The following is a 21093-nucleotide window of genomic DNA, read 5'->3' as shown; positions in this document are numbered from 1 at the left end:
TCAATCAATATAGCGTGGCTTAAAATAAACAAAAGAAGTAGCCTTTTATCTATTAAAACATAAAAGAATAATCAATAAGCAATAAATAAATATTATCAAATTTAAAAATTTCCTTTTGCATTTATTAAAGAGAGAGCTTATTGCTAAAATTTAGTTGTAAAATATTAATTTAGTGAAAAAGAAAGGATGATAGCAATACGACTATTTAATTTTGAGTGAATATAGAACATTTCATTTGTATTTTATTTTTGGTTTTGAAATTAAACAAATGAAAGCCAAAATGCGAATCAAAAAACAGTTGAAGACTTATCTTGCTCTTTCTTTTCTTTTCTTTTAGCTTGTTATTATTTTTCCTTTTGAAGATCTGTTATATTACGCATATGTTAAATAAGGAAGGTTTTGAGACACAAAATTTAGTTGATTTTGAAGTCCTAAATATTAGAAAAATAATTAAATAATTATTCCTAAATATTAGGGAGATAATTAAAACGATTATTTTGTACAATATGAAAAAAAATAATGAGCAAAAAAGGTGAACGACATTTCGCTAAGGGTTTTCTTGCTTTTAATATAGTATAGACTTTTTAAGGAAAATCGTGGTAAATTTTGATAAATTCTGACTTTGATCCTTATGATGTCTAATTAAACACATCTAATCTTTAATTAAATGAAATGTGCAGTTTTGAATCTATTGATCGTGAATTTCTATAAATTTAACTAACTTTTACCTTTTACACTATTTGATTACCTATGTGTAATGTCAAATCTACATTATTACTTCATATTTAAGAGCAATATATAAAAATATAACAACAACAATAATAAATTCAGTGTAATCTTACCATTGAGGTGTGGGGAGGGTTGTGTGTACACATTCCTTACTCTTACCTTTGTGAAGGTAAAGATGACCCCCGGCTTAAGAAAAGATACAAAAAAAACAATAACAATAAGAAGTAACAACAACAAGATAAGATGATAAGATAACCGAAATGAAAGAAATAATATGTAGTGATATAAATATTAATACAACTGGTATGAAAAAGAGATACACTCAATTACCACAACTAGAAATTCGGCATTGATCGGTTATTTTCGTGCGAAAATACAATGAAAGAGTATAAATGAAATAAAATATAGTCTTAAAGCAAAATGCATCAATGGTCTAGTAGTAGAATAGTATCATGCCACAGTACAGACCCCGGTTTGATTTCTAGATGGTGCATTTTTTAATTACATAATTAAAATACCGACCAACTTTGGTGGGAAAAAATCGACCAACTTTGGTCGTTTTTTCGACAATTTTTTTAATTTAATTGACCAACCAAAGTTGGTCGGTAATTTCTGAACAACTTTGGTCGGTATGCCCTTCCGGCCTTCAAAATACTGACTGCACGTTAATGGTCGCGTTTTGGATGGTTATTGGTCATTACCGACCTACTTTGGTCGATTTTTTTTGGACGATTTTGCCCGAATTTCTAGTAGTGTACCTTCTAACCTTCTACCTGCACCTTCCCATCATGGATCATATCCTCTTAAAGTCGATTACGTTGTGTCCTACCTAATCATCTCTACCAGTACTTCTTAGGTCTACCTCTACACCTCATTGGACCTACCATAGCCAACCTCTCACATCTTTTCACAAGGGAATTTGTGCATTTCCTTTTCATGTGCCCGAACTATCTCAGTCTCACTTCCTGCAATTTGTCTACCACGAAAGTCATTCCCACCTTGTCCTTAACAACTTCATATCTAATCTTATCTTTCATAATATGCTCACACATCCATCTCAATATTCTTGTTTTCGCCACTTTCATATTCTAGAAAGAGAATTCTTGACTGGCCAATAGTCCGCCCCATATAACATAGTTGGTCTAACAACCGCTCTGTAGAATTTACCTTTAAGTCTTGGTGGTACATTATTATTACACAAGACACTAACTGCGAGCCTCTATTATGTCCATTTTTGTGATGACCCCAAAAGGTCATCTCGTATTTTAGAACCCAATCCGGGGTTCCGAGGCCTTCAAGACATCATTTTATTTCTCCTCGATTTGTGTGCGCACTCCGGACGTGCTTTCGGAAAGCCCTTAAGTGAAAATTTGAGGAAAATGCCAATTTTGTCTTTAAATTTGAATTTAAGTTTAATTCAGTCAATATTTTAGGTAAACGGACCCGGACCTATGATTTAACGGTCCCGAAGGGTCCGTAGAAAAATATGGGACTTGGGAGTATGCCCGGAATTGAATTCCGAGGTCCCTAGCTCGAGAAATAAATTTTTGAAGAAAATTATTTAACTGAAAAATATAAGAAGTTTGGAAATTGAGTAATGATGAAATATGATGGTATCGAGCACGTATTTTGGTTCAAGAGCCCGGTACAGGTTTAAAATGATGTTTAAGTCGAATCTATGAAATTTGGTAAGAATCGGACTTGATTTGATATAAATTGGACCCTTGGTTGTGAAAATAGTAACTTTAGGTATTCTTGAGAATTTCATTGATTTTGATGCTAGATTCGTAGTTGTTGATGTTATTTTGATGATTTGATTGCACAGACAAGTTCATATGATATTTTTGGACTTGCACGCATGTTTGGTTTGGAGCCCCGAGGGCTCGGGTGAGTTTTGGATAGGCCGCGGAGTGTTTTGAGACTTAAGGAAATTGCTGGTGTGATTGCAGGTTTGCAGCTCGCAAATGCGAGCACCACAATTGCGAAGGTTCATCGCAATTGTGAAGATTGGGCTAGGAAGGGGACCTTTGCAAATCCGAAGTTCATCGTCGCAAATGCGATATGCACAGTAGCCACAATTGCGAGCAATGTTCGCATTTGCGAAGGCAGCAGGGCAGGCCAACCTTCGCATTTGCAAGTTCGCATTTGTAAACTTGGCATCGCAAATGCGATAACTGCGACTGTGTAAATTCTAACTTAGATGGGATTTCAACTCATTCTTTCAAATTTTCAAACCCTAAGCTCCCATATGCGATTTTCCAAAGAAAAGTTCTTCCCCAAATCATAGGTAAATAACTTTTAACTCATTTCTTCCAATCTACTTCATCTTTTTACAAGATTTCATCACAAAATATAAGGATTTTCAAGGGAAATTAGGTGTTTTGGGTAAAATTTGAGAATTTCAAAATTTGGGAATTTAGACCTCAAATTGAGGTCGGATTCCAAAACCAATTGTATATTCGGTCTCCGGGGTGAATAGGTAATCGGGTTTTGGTCCGAACTTCGGATTTTGACCAAGCGAACCTGGGTTCGATTTTTGACTTTTTGGGGAAAATATTGGGAAACTATAATTAAGCATCGGGTGTGAGTTATTTAGCATTTATTGATATTATTAAACTAATTATGACTAGATACAAGTGAATTGGAGGTGAAATCTAGAGGGAAAACGATAGTTGAGGCTTGATTTGTGGCCGTGGAATTGAGGTAAGTGTTTGATCTAACCATAGCTTGAGGGAATAAGTGTTGTGTCTTATTTGCTACGTATTAGTATTGTGTACGACGTATAGGTGTGGCGACGAGCATCTATATGTTGGTGTCGAGCATGCCCGTAAGTTTTATACTGTGATCATTGTGATTCTTATTAAGTATTATCCATGCCTAGACTGATGATTATCCATATTGAGTAAGACTTATGATCATTTTTTTATATTTGCCTATTGTTGAGTATTGGCTCAAGTTAAGGTTTATATTGTGAAGTTAATTGTTGGAACAAGATTGGTTATAGTTGATTCCCTTGCCGGGACGTATTTATGTCTATTGTTGATTCCCTTGCCGGGATGTTGTTGTTTTCCACTGTTTGGGTGAGGAAAGAGTGATAAAGCACGAAGGGTGATGCCATGCACATTTACATTTATATTGATGCATATGGTGAGGAAGAGAGATAAAGCACGAAGGGTGATGCCATGCACATTTCTAATGTTCATATGGTGAGGAAGAGTGATAAACCACGAAGGGTGATGTCGTACACATTTTCATTATTGATTGCATGGTGAGAATCGAGAGTAAAAGCACGAAGGATGATGTCATGCATTCATTTTCTGTTTGTTGTAGTTAATTACTGTTATCGGTTCAAGTGCCTTAATTATTTCGTTTTCGTTACTTCTGTGTTTCCTTATTCTGGTATTCCCCATATCATGTTGCCCATTCCCGTTACTTTTTTATTATTCTATTACTGTTATTCTGTTAGATATTGTTTAACTGCAGGTTATGTTGTTTGTTATGTCCTAGCCTCGTCACTACTTTGCTGAGGTTAGGCTCGACACTTACCAGTACATGGGGTCGGTTGTACTGATGCTACACTCTGCACTTTTTTTGTGCATATCCCGATACTGGACTATACAGACCGTAGATTGTGGTTGCTGCCTTCAGTCCAGTGGAGACCCGAGGTAGTCCTGCAGGTGTCCGCAGGCCTTGGCACCCCCTTCTATCCTATTTCTTTCTATTCTTATCTATTTCGGAGACATGCATGTATTTTCTTTGTTCATTCCACTATTTGTAGTATTTGTAAATAGTCCGTGAGATTGTGAGACCAGTTCTGGGTGAAGTATTATTATGGATTTCGTATCAGTATTAAGTTAAACTGTTAAATTCTGTTCTTCCGCACTTCTATTTTGTCGTTTCCTTATATTAACTTAGTAGATTGTTAAAGATAAAGGTAAAATGGGAAAATAATCAGTAACGTTGGCTTGCCTAGCGGGTTCAATGTTAGGTGACATCTTCGGGTCGAGACAAGTTGGTATCAGAGCTCTAGATTGCTTAGGTCTCACAATTCACGGACAAGCTTAGTAGAGTCTGAGGGATCGGTACAGAGATGTCTGTATTTATCCCCCAGAGGCTACTGAGTTAGGAATAGTTTCACTTCTATTCATCTCTGTCATGCGGTTGATTTCTCAATGCTAATTGAACTTCTACTCTATTCTTTCACAGATGGAGAGAACTCGTACCGCTTCATCAGTTGATCAACAGCCCGAGCCCCCAGTGGCAGCTCCTACGAGGGGTAGAGGATGAGGTCGAGGCCGTGCTAGAGGCCGAGATAGGGGCAAAGCACAGCCTAGAGCAGCTGCACCAGCAGCGGAGCCTCAAGTGGAGTTTGATGATGAGGTTCCGGCCCAGACAATTCTAGTGGGCCCAACTCAGGTCCTAGAGGGTTTCATCGCTACACTGGTACTCCAGGATACTCTGGTCCATCTAGTGGGCCTTATGGAGAGTTTCACTCAAGCAGGTATACTTCCAGTAGCACCAGCCGTCTCTCAGGTTGGGAGAGGAGCACAGACTCCCGCTACTCACACTCTAGAGCAGATGGCTCCCTAGTTTCAGACTCCAGCAACTCAGCTAGTTGGGGTGGTTCCACTGGGTGTTGTAGCTCTGACCAGTGATGGAGCAGCTATGCCTTCAGATGCTTTGTGAAGATTGGACAGGTTCACCAAGCTCTTCACTACTACCTATGGTGGTACATCTTTAAAGGATCCCTAGGATTATTTAGACAACTGTCATGAGGTTCTTCGGAATATGGGGAGAGTGGAGACAAATGGGGTTGACTTTGCTACTTTTCATCTGTCATGTTCCGCCAAGAAATGGTGGAGAGATTATTGTTTGGCCAGACCAGCTGGGTCATCAGCTCTCACTTGGGACCAGTTCTCGTGGCTATTTCTCGAGAAGTTCCTTCCCATCACTCAGAGAGAGGAGTACCGCAAGCGGTTCGAGCGTCTCAGCAGGGTTCTATGACTGTCACCCAATACAAGACCAGGTTTATTGATTTGGCTCGTCATGACCTTCTGATACTCCCCACCGAGAGAGAGAGAGAGGGTGCAGAGGTTTATTGAGGGACTCGCTCAGCCTATTAGATTGCAGATGGATAAGGAGATAGATAGCGAGATTTCTTTCCAGGATGCGGCCAATGTGGCCAGGCGGGTTGAGATAGTTCTAGCTCAGGGGAGAGGTAAGGGGTCTGACAAGAGGCCTCGTCATTCTGGCAATTCAGTGGTGCCTCATTTGGAGGCAGGGATTCTTTTGGTAGAGGCCATCCTCCCAGGCCGTTTCAGTCAGCACTTCAGGCTTCTCACGATGCTCCAGGTGGACGTGGTTCTCATATACAGTATTCTGATCAGTTGCCCTACAGTGCACCACCAGCTCCTATAGTGCACCTCCGCTCTAGAGTTTTTAGGGTGCTTATTTAGGCCATCAGGGTCAGTTTCAGGTTCAGCAGTCTCAGCAGCCGAAGTCTTGTTATACTTGTGGGGATACGAGGCACATTGCTAGATTTTGCCCTCGAGCCTCGAGCAGTTCTTAGCACCAGTGTTCTCATACCATGGTTCAAGCACCGGGTGTTCCACCGCCCGCTCAGTTAGCTAGAGGTAGGGGTTGAAGTGTTAGAGGTGGAGGTCAGGAAGCTAGAGGTGGAGGCCTACCAGCAGGAGGTCGTCCTAGGGATGTAGTTCAAAGTGGTGGGGCCCAACCCTGATGTTATGTTATTCCAGCCAGACCTGAGGCTGAGGCCTCTAATGCAGTTATAACAGGTACGGTTTCAGTATGCAGTAGAGATGCCGCAGTTCTATTTGATCCAGGGTCTACATATTCTTATGTGTCATCTTATTTTACCCCTATCTAGTTGTACCTTGTGATTCTTTGAGTGCTCCTACATATGTGTCTACACCGGTGGGTGATTCTATTATGGTAGATCGTGTTTATCGCGCTTGCGTGGTCGTTATTGGGGGTCTTGAGACCCGTGTAGATCTCCTACTTCTCGACATAGTGGATTTCGATGTCATTTTGGGGATGGATTGGTTATCTCCTTATTATGCTATATTGGACTGTCATGCCAAAACTGTGACCTTGGCATTACCTGGGTTTCCTCGTTTATAGTGGAGAGGGACTCCTGGTCATTCTACCAGCAGGGTTATCTCATATATGAAGGCTCGGCATATGGTTAATAAGGGATATTTGGCCTATTTGGCGTATGCTCGTGATTCTAGTGCTGAGGTTCCTTCTATGGATTCTGTGCCCGTTGTTGGTGAGTTTCCAGAGGTATTTCCTTCAGACCTGCCGGGGATGCCACCCGATAGGAATATTAACATTTGCATTGATTTGGCTCTGGGCACTCAGCCCATTTCTATTCTGCCATATCGTATGGCCCCCCAGAGTTGAAAGAATTGAAAGAACAGTTGCAAGACCTACTTGATAAAGGTTTTATTAGACCGAGTGTCTCGCCTTGGGGTGCGCCGGTGTTGTTTGTTAAGAAGAAGAATGGATCGATGAGGATGCGCATAGATTATCGGTAGTTGAACAAAGTCACCATCAAGAACAAGTATCCATTTCCAAGGATTGATGATTTGTTCGACTAGCGTCAGGGTGCCAAGGTATTTTCGAAGATTGATTTGAGGTTTGGCTACCATCTTGAGGATTAGGGCATCCGATGTCCCTAAGACAGCTTTTTGCACTCAGTACGGGCATTATAAGTTCTTAGTGATGCCATTTGGGTTGACAAATGCCCCGCAACTTTTATGGATTTGATGAACCAAGTGTTCAAGCCTTATTTAGATTCATTTGTGATTGTCTTCATTGATGATATTTTGATCTATTCCCGCAGCCGGGAGGAGCACGAGCAACATCTTCGAGTCGTTCTTCAAACTCTGAGAGACAGTCAGTTGTATGCAAAGTTTTCGAAGTGTGAGTTTTGGTTGAGTTCAGTAGCATTCCTGGGTCACGTTGTATCAGCAGAGGGTATTCAAGTGGATCCTAAGAAGATTGTGGCGGTCAAGGACTGGCCTAGATCCACATCAACTACAGAGATCTGGAGTTTCTTGGGTTTGGCTGGCTATTACCGTCGGTTTGTGGAGGGGTTTTCATCTATTGCAGCCCCGATGACCAGGTTGACCTAAAAGGGTGCCCAGTTTAGGTGGTCGGACGAGTTCGAGGCGAGCTTTCAGAAGCTCAAGACAGCTTTGACTACGACAGCAGTGTTGGTTTTGCCCATAAGTTCAGGGCCATATACAGTATTTTATGACGCATCTCGTATTGGACTTGGTGTGGTGTTGATACAGAATGGCAAGGTTATTGCATATGCTTCACGGCAATTGAAGATTCACGAGAGGAATTATCTAGTCCATGATTTGGAGCTAGAAGCCATTGTTCACGCACTAATGATTTGGAAGAATTATTTATACGGTGTGTCATGTGAGGTGTTCACGGATCACAAGAGTTTGCAATACTTGTTCAAGCAGAAGGAGCTAAATTTGAGGCAAAGGGGGTAGTTGGAGCTGCTGAAAGACTATGATATCACCATCTTGTATCATCCGGGGAAGGCCAATGTAGTGGTCGATGCTTTGAGTAGGAAGTCAGCTAGTATGGGCAGCCTTGCGTATATTCCGGTCGGTGAGAGGCCGCTTGCTTTGGATATTCAGGCGTTAGCCAATCAGCTCGTGAGGTTGGATGTTTCCGAGCCCAGCCATGTTCTAGCTTGCACAGTCACTCGTTTTTCATTATTTGAGCGTATTCGGGATCGACAGTATGATGATCTTCATTTGCTTGTCCTTATAGACACAGTACAACACGGAGGTTCCAAGTAGGTTACAGTTGGAGATGATGGAGTTTTGAGGATGAAGAGTCGTGTTTGTGTGCCTAATATGGATGAAATTCGTGAGTTGATTCTAGGGGAGGTCCATAGTTCCCGATATTCTATTCATCGGGCCACCTTTATGATGTATCAGGACTTGCGACAACATTATTGGTAGAGGAGGATGAAGAAGGATATTGTTGCGTATGTAGCTCGTTGTTTGAATTGTCAGTAGGTAAAGTACGAGCATCAAAGACCTGGTGGTTTGTTTTAGAAGATTAAGATTCCTGAGTGGAAATGGGAGTGTATCACTATGGACTTCGTTGTTGGACTCCCATGGACTCAAAGGATGTTCGATGCAGTGTGGGTTATTGTGGATAGGCTGAATAAGTCAGCGCATTTCATTCCTGTGGCAGTTTCCTATTCTTCTAAGCGGTTGGCAGAGATTTATATCTGTGAGATCGTTCGTCTCCATGGTGTGCCTATATCTGTCATTTTTGATCGAGGTATACAGTTTAACTCGATTTTCTAAAGGGCAGTGCAGCGTGAGCTGGGTACACGTATCGAGTTGAGCACAACATTTCATCCTCAAACGGATGGCCAATTCAAGCGTACTATTCAGATTTTGGAGGATATGTTCCGAGCATGTGTTATCGACTTTGGAGGTTCTTAGGATCAGTTCTTTCCATTAGCATAGTTTGCCTACAACAACAGTTACCAGTCGAGCATCTAGATGGCTCCCTATGAGGCATTATATGGTTGGTGGTTGATAACTAGGAATTATGATGCATTTTACACTCCTTCATACTCAAATTTTGATTAGAAATGTGTACAAAATAGTCCTAAAAGGCTCACAAGTTATGCTTGATTGCAGGTTTGATCAACAAGGTGACAAGTTGTCAAAGATCAGCTCAAAAAGGAGTGAAACTTGCACAAGTACCAAGACAAGACAATGCTCAGTCAAATAGGGCCAGTGCCGCCGTACACCATTCTGTGTTGTCCGTACAAGTGAAGTTCAAAGATGGTGTTATTCAGGCCAAAAGGCAATACGGCCGCAAAGGGTTTTGTGTGGTCCGCATTGGGATCATTGCGGCCGCACTAGATTTAGTGCGGTCCGTGGATCCAAGGTTAAGAGAGGTGGTGTTTTGAATGTTGAAGATCAATGCGGTCCGCGGTCCTTTTTGTGCGGACCGCAATGGAAGCCATCATGGCCGCACTCGATTTCGTGCGGTCCGTATTGCCCAAATTCAGAGAGCTGGATATTCAAGTTAAGAGCCTTAGTGCGGTCACACTTGATTTTGTGCAGTCCGCACTAGCCCCGCAGGGGTATTTTTGTACAAGATTTTTAGCCTAGTATAAATAGATTCTTTTCCCATTTTTAGGTCATCAAATAGTTTGTACTCAGAGCTGCGCTCGTGACTTCATTGCTTTTAGCTATTTCGAGTAATTTTAGTATGATTTCAACATTGAATCTTCAAGTTTAATTTAGTAATTAATTATTATGAGTTTCTCTTCATCTATTGCTTTGTTTCCTTCTCTAATTATGAGTAGCTAGACCCATAAGCTAGGGTTGTGGCTCAACCCTAGTGTGGGTAATTGATGGGTCTTGTGTTTTGATGCTTGATTGTCTATGAGTGTTTGATATTTGGGCTAATTTAGGGTTTTAATTGTGAATTAGTGGTTGCAAACACTAGTTTATTCCTAGTAGACTTTGGTTCTTCTTTAAAAAGAGAGCCTAAGTCCATGAAATTAGTCCAACAAGGAATTGGGGCGTAATCAAGAGATTGATAGCCCCAATTAAAAGGTTAAACCTAGAGATAGTAATACCCGACTTGAACTTTGATTGTTTGTGCAAATTTGCATACCCAATTGGTCTTGAGAAAGTCAATTCGAGTAAAATCACTCAAACTACTGAGAGGTATAGAGTGAGTAGAATCGTGCAATGGTTATATCATACTCCCCAAATGTGACAATCTAGATTTAGACTCAAGAATCCGTCAATTGACCACCTAGGCGAAAGTCACTACCCTAGTGTCTTTTATCCATTTGAACAACTCGCAATAGTTTAACCTTAGCTTATTTTAATTTAATTGAGCATTGTAGTTTTATAAAATTAGAATCATAATCAAAACCAAAAATGTGTAGAAGTGAAATTTGGAGCAAATACACAACTCCACTTTAGATAGACACCTGACTCCAATATCTAGCTCCCTGTGAAAATCGATCCCGACCTTAATCGGGCAAAAGCTGCTTCTACCTCTCTCTCTACTCAATAGTAGTGCAAGGTTGGCCTCAATCAGTTTTTGGCGCCGTTGCCGGGGAGCTAACGGTTTTGGCTATCTATCTAAATAGTTTTGTGTATTGTTCTTCTTTCCTTCTGTGTTACTAATTTGTTTGTATCACAACTTCAGGTACAAAATGGCAGCGAATGTTAATAACCCTCTTGGAAATATGATTGCGGGGGAGGAGGTAGATGATGTTAAAAATGATGAGGTGCCTCTTGTACCTCAAGGACAATGTAGAGGCCACCAGGCCAATGCTAATGCAAATGACAATATTCCAGACCCTCCTCCGCCACCTCCAAGAGTGGCTCCTAGAGTGCTTCCGAACCAAGGCTATGCAAGTGCTATTGTCCCATCCCAAATCTGGGCAGGAAATTTTCAAATAACCAATGTGATGCTGACTTTGCTGGAGCAACGTGGGTATTTCACGGGCGCTACCAATCAAAATGCTTACAAACATCTCAAGGGGTTCGTGGATACCTGTTGGGGGAGAAAGCAAACTAATGTGTCCGAAGATGCACTATGGTTGAGACTCTTCCCATTCTCACTTAGAGGGAAGGCATTGGATTGGCTTGAGTGACTTCCCAACCATTCCATCACTACTTGGGATGAGTTGGCAGACAAGGTTATTGCAAAAATTTTCTCACCGGGGCATATGGCTGCATTGAGAGATGAGATATTGGCATTCAAGCAAGAGCCCACCGAACCTTTGCATGAGATTTGGGAGCATTATAGAACAATGGTGAAGGAATTCCCCAACAATGATATGACCGAGGAGATGATCCAACAGACTTTCTACCGGGGAATTAATACAACAAACCAATGCATAGTGAACCAACTTGCTGGGGGCAACTTCATGAAGCTATCTTATGAGAGGCTTGTGACATTCTTGACAAGATGGCTGACACTTCTTATGCTTGTCAAAGTAGAGCCAATGTGCCCCAGAGTGACCCCACGGTTACTTATTTGCACAAGGAGTTACATGATCATGGGTAGGCTATATCTGAGTTGACAACTACGATAAACCAACTAGAAAAGGCATAGTTGCAATAAGTTCAAAATCCTCGCCAAGTGAATGCCATGGAGGGTGTCAACATTCTTGTCAACAAAAGAAGACAAAGAGGTCAATAGAATCAAGGGAATTTGGAGCAATTTGATAATGATTGTGGTGGATTTCAAGATGATAGTTATGATGGGCAAAATGAAGAGGTGCAATACGTGAATAATTATCAAGGCCAAAGGGGCAATTCTTCCAACCAACAACAATGGAGACCCCAAGGCAATTGGGGAAATCAACAACAAGGCAATGGTAATTGGGGAAACAGTAATCAAAACAACAACTGGGGCAATCAGAACAACAATCAAGGAAATTGGAATGGTAATAACAACAATTGGGGTGGTAACAACAATCAAGGTGGATGGAATAATGTCAACCAAGGAAATCGGGGGCAAGGCTTTCAAAGGCCCCCAATGTACCAACAATTGAACAATCCACCTCCATTTCCATCTCAAGGTCCTAGTTCTTCTAGTAATGATATGGGTAGAATTGAAATGATGTTCGAACAAATGATGAAGAAGAATGTGGATTCGGATGCTCAGTTGTTTTCTCACAATACCTCCATTAGAAATTTGGAGGTGCAGCTAGGCCAAATCTGTTTGTCCTTGAATACACGCCCTAAGGGTGCTCTACAAGTGATACAGTAGTGAACCCGAAGGGTGGGAACAATCATGTTATGGCGGTAACTAGAAGGAGTGGACGAGGCGGTGATATGAATGCCTCCAAACAAAAGCAAGTTTTGAGTGATGATGTTGAGTTGCAAGAAGATGAAGTTCCTTTGGTGGTTCAAAATGTGATTGATGAGAATGTGAATGAAGAAGTGAGGATTTATATTCATGATGCCGAGGTGAAAACTCAAAATGAAGTAAATCCTTCTAGGTAACAGGTAATAGACATGCCGGAGCCGGTTGTGCCTAAAGCCAAGGCTCCTTTGCCAAGGCCACCTTCACCTTATCCTCAAAGGCTCGCGAAGCAGAAAAATGAGAATCAGTTTAAAAAGTTCATTGACATGATAAAGAGCTTATCCATTAATGTGCCTTTGGTGGAGGCTCTTGTACAAATGTCGGGCTATGCTGAATTCATGAAGGACTTGGTGACAAAGAAGCGGTCTATGGATTATGAAACTATAAAATGACTCACCAAGTTAGTGCAATAGTGCATTCAATGGCCCCGAAGCTTGAGGATCCCGGTGCTTTCACCATTCCTTGCACCATTGGGAGTGCGGATTTTGCTAAGGCTCTATGTGATTTGGGGGCTAGTATCAATTTGATGCCCTACTCAGTTTTCAAAACTTTGGGTATTGGGCAACCTAGGCCGACTTCCATGAGATTGAAATGGTGGATAGAACGATGAAGAGACCATTAGGTATTATTGATGATGTGCTTGTCCGGGTGGACAAATTTATCTTGCCAGCTAACTTTGTGATCTTGGACTGCGAGGTAGATTATGAAGTTCCTATCATATTGGGAAGACCTTTCTTTGCTACGGGGAAGGCCTTAGTTGATGTGGAAGCAGGGGAACTCACCTTCCGGGTGGGTGATGAAAAAGTGGTCTTTCATGTGTGCAAGTCAATGAAGCAGCCCAACAAATTCGAGGTGTACTCTTTTGTGGACCTTGTCACAATAGTGATAGTTGATGACACCAGTGCAATGATCAATGTGGAGGACCCCTTGGAGGCCGTATTATTAAATCTTTATGTCAATGATGATGAGGGCCGAGTGGAGTGCGTAAATGCTTTACATGGGACGGGCTCTTACTCTTATGAGCCTAAGAAACTATCTTTGGATCTCGAGCATAGGAAGACTCCACCAACAAAACCTTCAATTAAGGAGCTTCCAGTGTTGGAGTTGAAACTGTTGCCTCCACACCTTAGGTATGAGTTCTTAGGCCCTAGTTCTACTTTGCCAGTTATTTTTTCCTCTTGTCTTACTAACATGCAGGTTGATGCCATATTGGCGGTGCTTTAAAAGCGTAAAAAGGTAATTGGATGGACTTTAGCTGATATTTGGGGGATAAGACCCGCATTCTGTATGGACAAGATTATTCTAGAAGATAATGCAAAGCCCTCCTTGGAGCATTAAAGGAGGTTGAATGAGACAATGCAAGAAGTTGTAAAAAAGGAGGTGATCAAGTGGTTGGATGTCGGGGTTGTGTACCCCATCTCTGATAGCTCTTGGACTTCACCGGTGCAATGTGTACCGAAGAAGAGTGGCATGGTCGTGGTTGCAAATTCACAAAATGAGGTAATTCCTACCAGAACCGTCACCGATTGGAGGGTATGCATGGACTACAGCAAGTTGAATAAAGTGACCCGCAAGGATCACTTTCCTTTGCCTTTTCTTGATCAGATGTTAGACCGACTTGCCGGGCATGCCTTCTACTGTTTCTTGGATGGGTATTCTGGGTACAACCAAATCTTGATTGCTCCAGAAGATTAGGAGAAGACCACATTCACTTGTCCATATGGCATTTTTGCCTTTTCTAGGATGCCTTTTGGGTTGTGTAATGTAACGGCTGCATTCCAGCGCTATATGATGGCCATTTTCACCGATATGATGGAAGACATTTTGGAGGTGTTCATGGACGACTTTAGTGTTATGGGAGATTCATTTGATGAATGCTTGAAGAATTTTGATAGAGTTTTGGCCCGTTGTGAAGAAACCAATCTTGTTCTCAATTGGGAAAAATGACACTTTATGGTGGAAGAGGGCATAATTCTTGGGCATAAAATTTCAAAGCATGGTATTGAGGTAGACAAAGCAAAAAATTGATGTGATTTCAATGCTCCCTCCCCCTACATCTGTCAAGGGAGTTCGAAGTTTTCTTGGGCATGCGGGGTTCTACTGGAGATTTATCAAAGACTTTTCGAAGGTAGTGAATCCCTTGTGCAAGTTGTTGAAAAAATATGCCAAGTTCGTGTTTCATGAGAAATGTATGCAAGCCTTTGAACTTCTCAAGCATAAGTTGACCACCACCCCTATCATTACCGTACCTAATTGGAGCTTGCCCTTTGAGCCCATGTGTGATGTGAGCGATGCTGCAGTTTGGGCGGTTTTGGGTCAAAAAGTGAACAAAATGTTTCATCTGGTGTACTATGCGAGCAAGATAATGAATGATGCTCAAGTGAACTATACAGTGACTGAGAAAGAACTTTTGGCTATTGTGTTCGCAATGGAGAAATTTCGGCCGTATCTCATGGGTGCCAAGGTCATAATCCATACCGACCATGCTGCACTCCGGTACTTGATGACAAAGAAGGATTCCAAAGCTAGACTAATGCGATGGGTCTTGTTATTTCAAGAGTTTGATTTGGAGATTGTGGACCGGAAGGGTAGTGAAAACCAAGTGGCGGACCACTTGTCCCGCTTGGAAGAGGAGGGGAGGCCTCGTGATGGCCTAGAGATCAATAATTCATTTCCTTATGAACAACTACTTTCGGTGTCGATGCATGGTATGCCATGGTTTGCGGATATTGCTAATTTTCTTGTGACTGGTATAATCCCGTGTGAGCTCTCTTCTAACCAAAGGAAGAAGCTCAAGCGGGATAGTTTGGATTTTTATTGGGATGAGTCGTACTTGTTCAAGATTTGCATGGATGGTATGATTTGAAGGTGTGTCCCTGAGGAAGAGCAATTAAGTATCTTGGATGCTTGGCATTCCTCTTCCTATGGTGGCCATCATGGCGGGGCGATGACAGCTTCCAAAGTTCTTAGTTGTGGGTTTTATTGGCCAACTTTGTACAAAATTGCAAGTGAACTTGTGAAGAGGTGTGGCGAATGTCAAAGAGCGGGTTGAATTTCGAAAAAAGATGAGATGCCTCTCAATACCATCCTCGAGGTTGATATTTTTGATGTATAGGGCATTGATTTTATGGGCCCGTTTGTTAGCTCGTGTGGGAACACATACATTCTTGTGGCGGTGGACTATGTTTCAAAGTGGGTTGAAGTCGTGGCTTTTCCCAACAATGAGGCCCGGATTGTTGTTGCATTTATCAAGAAAAGCATTTTTACAAGGTTTGGTACTCCTCGTGCAATCGTAAGTGATAGGGGGGTCTCATTTTTGCAATAGAGCTTTTGACACTTTGCTTTCAAATTATGGTGTCAATCACAAAGTTTCTACTCCCTATCATCCTCAAGCGAGTGGCCAAGTTGAAGTCTCCAATAGGGAATTCAAGAGCATATTGTCAAAAACGGTCAATGCAAATAGGACCGATTGGTCAAAGAAGTTGGATGATGCTCTATGGGCTTATAGGACTGCTTACAAGACTCTGATTGGTATGTCTCTGTATCGGTTGGTGTTTGGGAAAGCTTGCCATCCACCGGTTGAGTTAGAGCAAAAGGCCATGTGGGCTTTGAGGAAGCTAAAGCTTGAATGGGATATTGCAGCCAATCTTCGTGTGGAGCAGCTCAATGAACTTGATGAATTCCGATTCCATGCCTACTCTAGTCCGTCCTTGTACAAGGACAAGATGAAGTACCTTCATGATAAATATGCTCGTAGCAAGGAGTTCAAAGTGGGTGATTTGGTTCTCTTGCTCAACTCTCAGTTATGTCTGTTTCCGGGAAAGCTTAAGTCAAAATGGAGTGGACCTTTTGAAGTGGTGTCTGTGAACCGGTTTGGTGCACTTGATTTAAATAACAAAAATGGGGAAGTTTTCAGAGTGAATGGGCATAGGTTCAAGCACTACTTGGGAAAAATTGATGACAGCCACATGGTGGCACTTCTTTATCTCAAATGATTTGATGGTAACCTGTGTCGTGCCGCGACGTTAAATCAGGCGCTTCTTGGGAAGCAACCCATGTGTTCTTCTTCTTATTTTTCTTTGATTTTCATTGTAGTATAGGATTTATTTTTGGACCGACTGGTTGTGAGATGCTACAGGATTGTGTTGATGCACTGCAGGACAAAGTGGAAAAAATTGTTCAAGTCTTGAAGTTTGCAATGCGGACCGCACTATATTTTGTGCGGCCACAAAGAACTTAGTGCGGGGGCACAAAAATCAGTGCGGACCGCACTGCTGATGGATGAAACAACCAACTCTCTGAAGTTTTCCACCACGGCCGCATTATATTTTGTGCGGTCCGCAGTGGACCACTGCGGCCGCAATGGTATTTTGTGCGGACCGCAGTGGTTGCCTTCTCAAACTTGCATAACACTGTGTGGTGCGGACCGCACTATATTTTGTGCGGTCCGCGGTGGGTAGGTAAGCTGGGTCCCAAGACTTTTTTTATAAATAGTACCTGAGGCCCACCATTTGAACTTTTCGATCCTTTTGCTCTCAAAGCCCTAAAAATCCCTGTTCATCACTAAAATTGCATGAATTCATCTGCATAGTCTCGATTAATCATCAGTACTTCTCACATCTGGTAACTTTTACTTCTTTTTAGTTGTTTAATTTTATTATTTTCATTAAATTTTTGTTTTCTTAGCTTTTCTTCTGTTCTTCCCGTATTTCTTTTGATTTGGTAAGATTAGGTTAGTTACTTTCTTGTTTAAGGCGGGATTAGGTAGTTAAATGAATGAATCACACTTAGGGACCCTTTAATAGGTGAAAAATTGGACTTAAAATGAACATTTCATGAACCCTAGGTTGGTGTTATGTTTTGGTACTCTATGCGGACCGCGGTGGAAATTGTGCGGTCTGCAATGGTGTTTTGTGCGGACCGCATTGCTAAAAGTCTCGAAACCTGATCATTGAGGACCGCGGCCGCATTGCATTTTGTGCGGTCCGCGGTGCCTCAATGCGGACCACAATGGCTTTTTGTGCGATCCACGGTGCAATTATTCAGAGAGTGGGTAGTTTGAACCCCACCTCTGTGCGGACCGCTTAGCCATTTTATGTGGTCCACATTGTCCACTCTTCGGCCGCACTACATTTTGTGCGGACCGCACTCTGCAAGTTTGAACTGACTGTAACATTTTTTCTGCAACTGTGAATCACAATGCTTTTCTGGATACTAACAAGTCTAATGAATGTTGTTTGCAGACAATGATGAAACAAATAGGCAAGGGTGCTAAACAAGCAGGTAGAGGAGAATCCTCTCGGGGTGGGAAACAAACGATGATAAAGTTGACCCCCCCAAGACCGACAAAACATAAAGAACACAAGAAAAATCATTAGAGCTGCTGATAGGGCTATTGATCAGTCGGGGAGTGAGTATGAACCCTACCGGGAGGCATCATCAGATTCAGTACCAGAGTACTACCCTGACTGGCCGGAGAGAAACATACTAAGAGACACTCCTTCAGCATCCCCCACTGCTCAGGCTTCAGTGCATATATCTTCTGGGTCGTCTGAGGGCTCAGCTGAAGGCAGTGGGGATGAATACTCCACCTCTCCCACAGCTTCATTATCTAGAGAGGATGCAGTAGGAGAAGATGAGGTAGTAGGAGAAGAAGAGGTAGTAAGAGAAAGGGGTGAACCTCAGGTGGGAGGAGTTGCAAGAACCAGAAACCCGGAGGTGTGGCAAGACTGTTTTGTGAGTGAGGTGGCCTACCATAAATTCAGAGAATGGTGGCCTGTGAGGAAATTGATTCTGGAGCGAAGTTTTGTGGATAGAGACCTCTTGCCTCACAACCCCAATGTGAGAAGATAGTTTAGAGAGAGTGGGCTGGGAGTATTTCTTGAGCAACTGTGTGGATGCAAACGAGCACCTGGTCAAGGAATTCTACACCAATGCTGCCCACATCAAGAAGGGCACCAAAGTGACCAAGATGCGGAATTTGAAAGTGTTATTTGATAGGAAAGAAATAAATGACTACTTGGGCTTTAATGAGGAGGATGAATCACTATATCTGGAAAAGATGGAATTAGGTGAGGAGGTCCGTCCTTGGTTGGCACAGTATCCTTGGCAATCCCAGGTACCACCCCCGATTGGTTGAATGTGGGAGTGAAGATCTTAAGGAGAAGTTTGAATTTCGAGGCTAAGGGGTGGAAAACATTAGTGTGCAGCAGACTGGACCCCACTACCCATGACAACTCTATCCCTCTTCACCGGGCAGTACTGGTAGCATCAATTATGGCGGGGTACCCGATTAACGTCGGGAATGTGATGTCTCGGGTGATTACACAGGTAGTTAGTGAAGGTGACAGAAACTACCCCTTCTCCAGCTTCTTAACCATGTACTTTAGGGACCTCAAAGTTGAAAAGCAGAAATTTGATATCAAAGTGAAAGCAAAGGCACCGTTCTCATGGTATAGCATGCAGGGTGATGACAACCCTAAAAGCATAAACTACAAGGGAATAGCCACTGCTTCAACTGGCCAGTTTGAAGAGCCAGTAGTGGTAGTGGCTCCTACTCAGCCTTCTTCCACCTCAGTGGACATGCCCCCTGGCCTATCCTCTTCGGCAGTTCAAGACATACCCTCCACCCTGGCCTACCCAGTGACTGCCCATCGTTTGAGCCAGGCCCTTCTCAACATCAACAACTGGATGCTGACAGCTTCCTCTAAGATGTTTGTCCTTACTACATCAGTGGTAGCTCAGTCGGCACCTCCGCCTCCATAGGTACCACCGTCTATTAAGGACGCCCTCAAGGATATTCTGGACAACCAGAAGAAACTCCTTGACACTCAGAAAGTTCTTACGGACACTGTGGATTCTCATGGGAAAGCTCTCAAGGAGTTTGCTAGGGAGGCCAAGAAGATGAGGAAGACACGGTCTTCCAAGGAGTCCGTAAAGGAGTTGCGGGTTGAGGTTGACAGGTTGAAGGAAGATCACCTGCCTTTGGATTTATTGCTACATGATCCGGTGCTAGTAGCCCATCCCCAGCCAGTGTAGTCAGAGAGGCCTCCCAAGAGGAAGAGGGTGATTCCCTATGCAGATGATGCAGTCATACAGTTGGAGGACCCGTAGGGAGATTCCTCTAGCCAGCCCCAGGAGTTAGCCCAGGCCTCGATCCAGGCACAGGTCCAGTAGAGCAGTAGGTCATAGGGAGCCAGTCTCAGGTTCCCGAGCTTACAGAGGACCCAGGGACCACTCAGGACCCCATGCATACAGACGGGCAATAGGGAGTTTTTGTATCCTCTTCCCTTTATTTTTGGTGCTTATTTTGCATAGTTGGCATTGAGGACAATGCCAACTTTCATTTGAGGGGGTAGTCCCTACTTTGATTTGATTTGGATGACTGTATATATTTGACAGATTTTATGCTTTCTTTATTTTTCATCTTTGGTATGTATATAATTTCAGCACTTCATTACATTTTTCTTACTTTTTATCTTGGGTTTGTATATAAAAGTTATGTTACATTGTATATATTCATTCCCCTATTGTATATTCGATTAAATCCCCTCTTGTAAATATTCATTTTACTTTCCGCAATTTTTTCTTTCTTAGCTTCTTATTTGTGTTCGTAGCTTCTTTTTTTGGATTTTTGCAATAAGCCTTTGGTTTTTTTAATGCGACGGTTCTTTCCAAAGGTGGAATTTGTGTGAACTGGGTGGCTCTTCCCGATGATGGATGGCATGACTACCTTCTTAAGGGTTTGAGTCTGTTTTTCTTTTCTTCTTGCTTTTTAGTAGTTAGTGGTTAAGGGTGCCTCAAGCAAAGCTTCACTTGGGCCTAGCACATTTACCTTTGATCTTATGGTCAAAAACAAATCGTTGTGTATAGGATGGTGAAAGTTATGACCTTGAGACTCTTGTGTTGGCCGATAATCATCAAGTGATTTTTCGGGACCATCGTATCTAAGGTTGTTGTGGGCCCCCGACTCTATGTCTTTAGCGATCCCATAGCTTGTGTGGTGAGAAATTTGCATTGCAAGTTCAAGTCCCGAGCCACTAGTCTAGAACTTGCCCTGAATGTTTGTTAAGGCGAAATCCTAAGCGAATTTTGACTTGAGACATGATTATAGGCTCTCCTTGATCCAAATGATAGCTTGAACACTTCCATAGCCTACCAATGATAAAATCCCTAGTCAACCCTTTGATCCTTAAACCTTTTTCCTTCAAGAACCATAATACAAGCCTTTACCCGTTCTAAAAGATACCCTTTCTTGGCACCCGATCTTTCCTTAGCACATGGCAAAAGTATAAGTTTGGGGGGAGATATGAGGATGTCAACAAAGTGGTAAAAAGGTACAGAATGAAGAAAAGGAAAGGCAATGAAAAATAAAGAAAAGCAAAAAGACAAAAAGAATGTTCAATGTAGAAATGAATAAAAGGGATTCAAGAAAAGCAAAGAATGAAAAGT

The sequence above is a fragment of the Nicotiana tabacum genome, chromosome 1 (genome assembly GCF_000715075.1).
Source record: "Nicotiana tabacum cultivar K326 chromosome 1, ASM71507v2, whole genome shotgun sequence".
NCBI lineage: Eukaryota > Viridiplantae > Streptophyta > Magnoliopsida > Solanales > Solanaceae > Nicotiana > Nicotiana tabacum.
Note: the sequence above shows the minus strand (reverse complement) of the source record.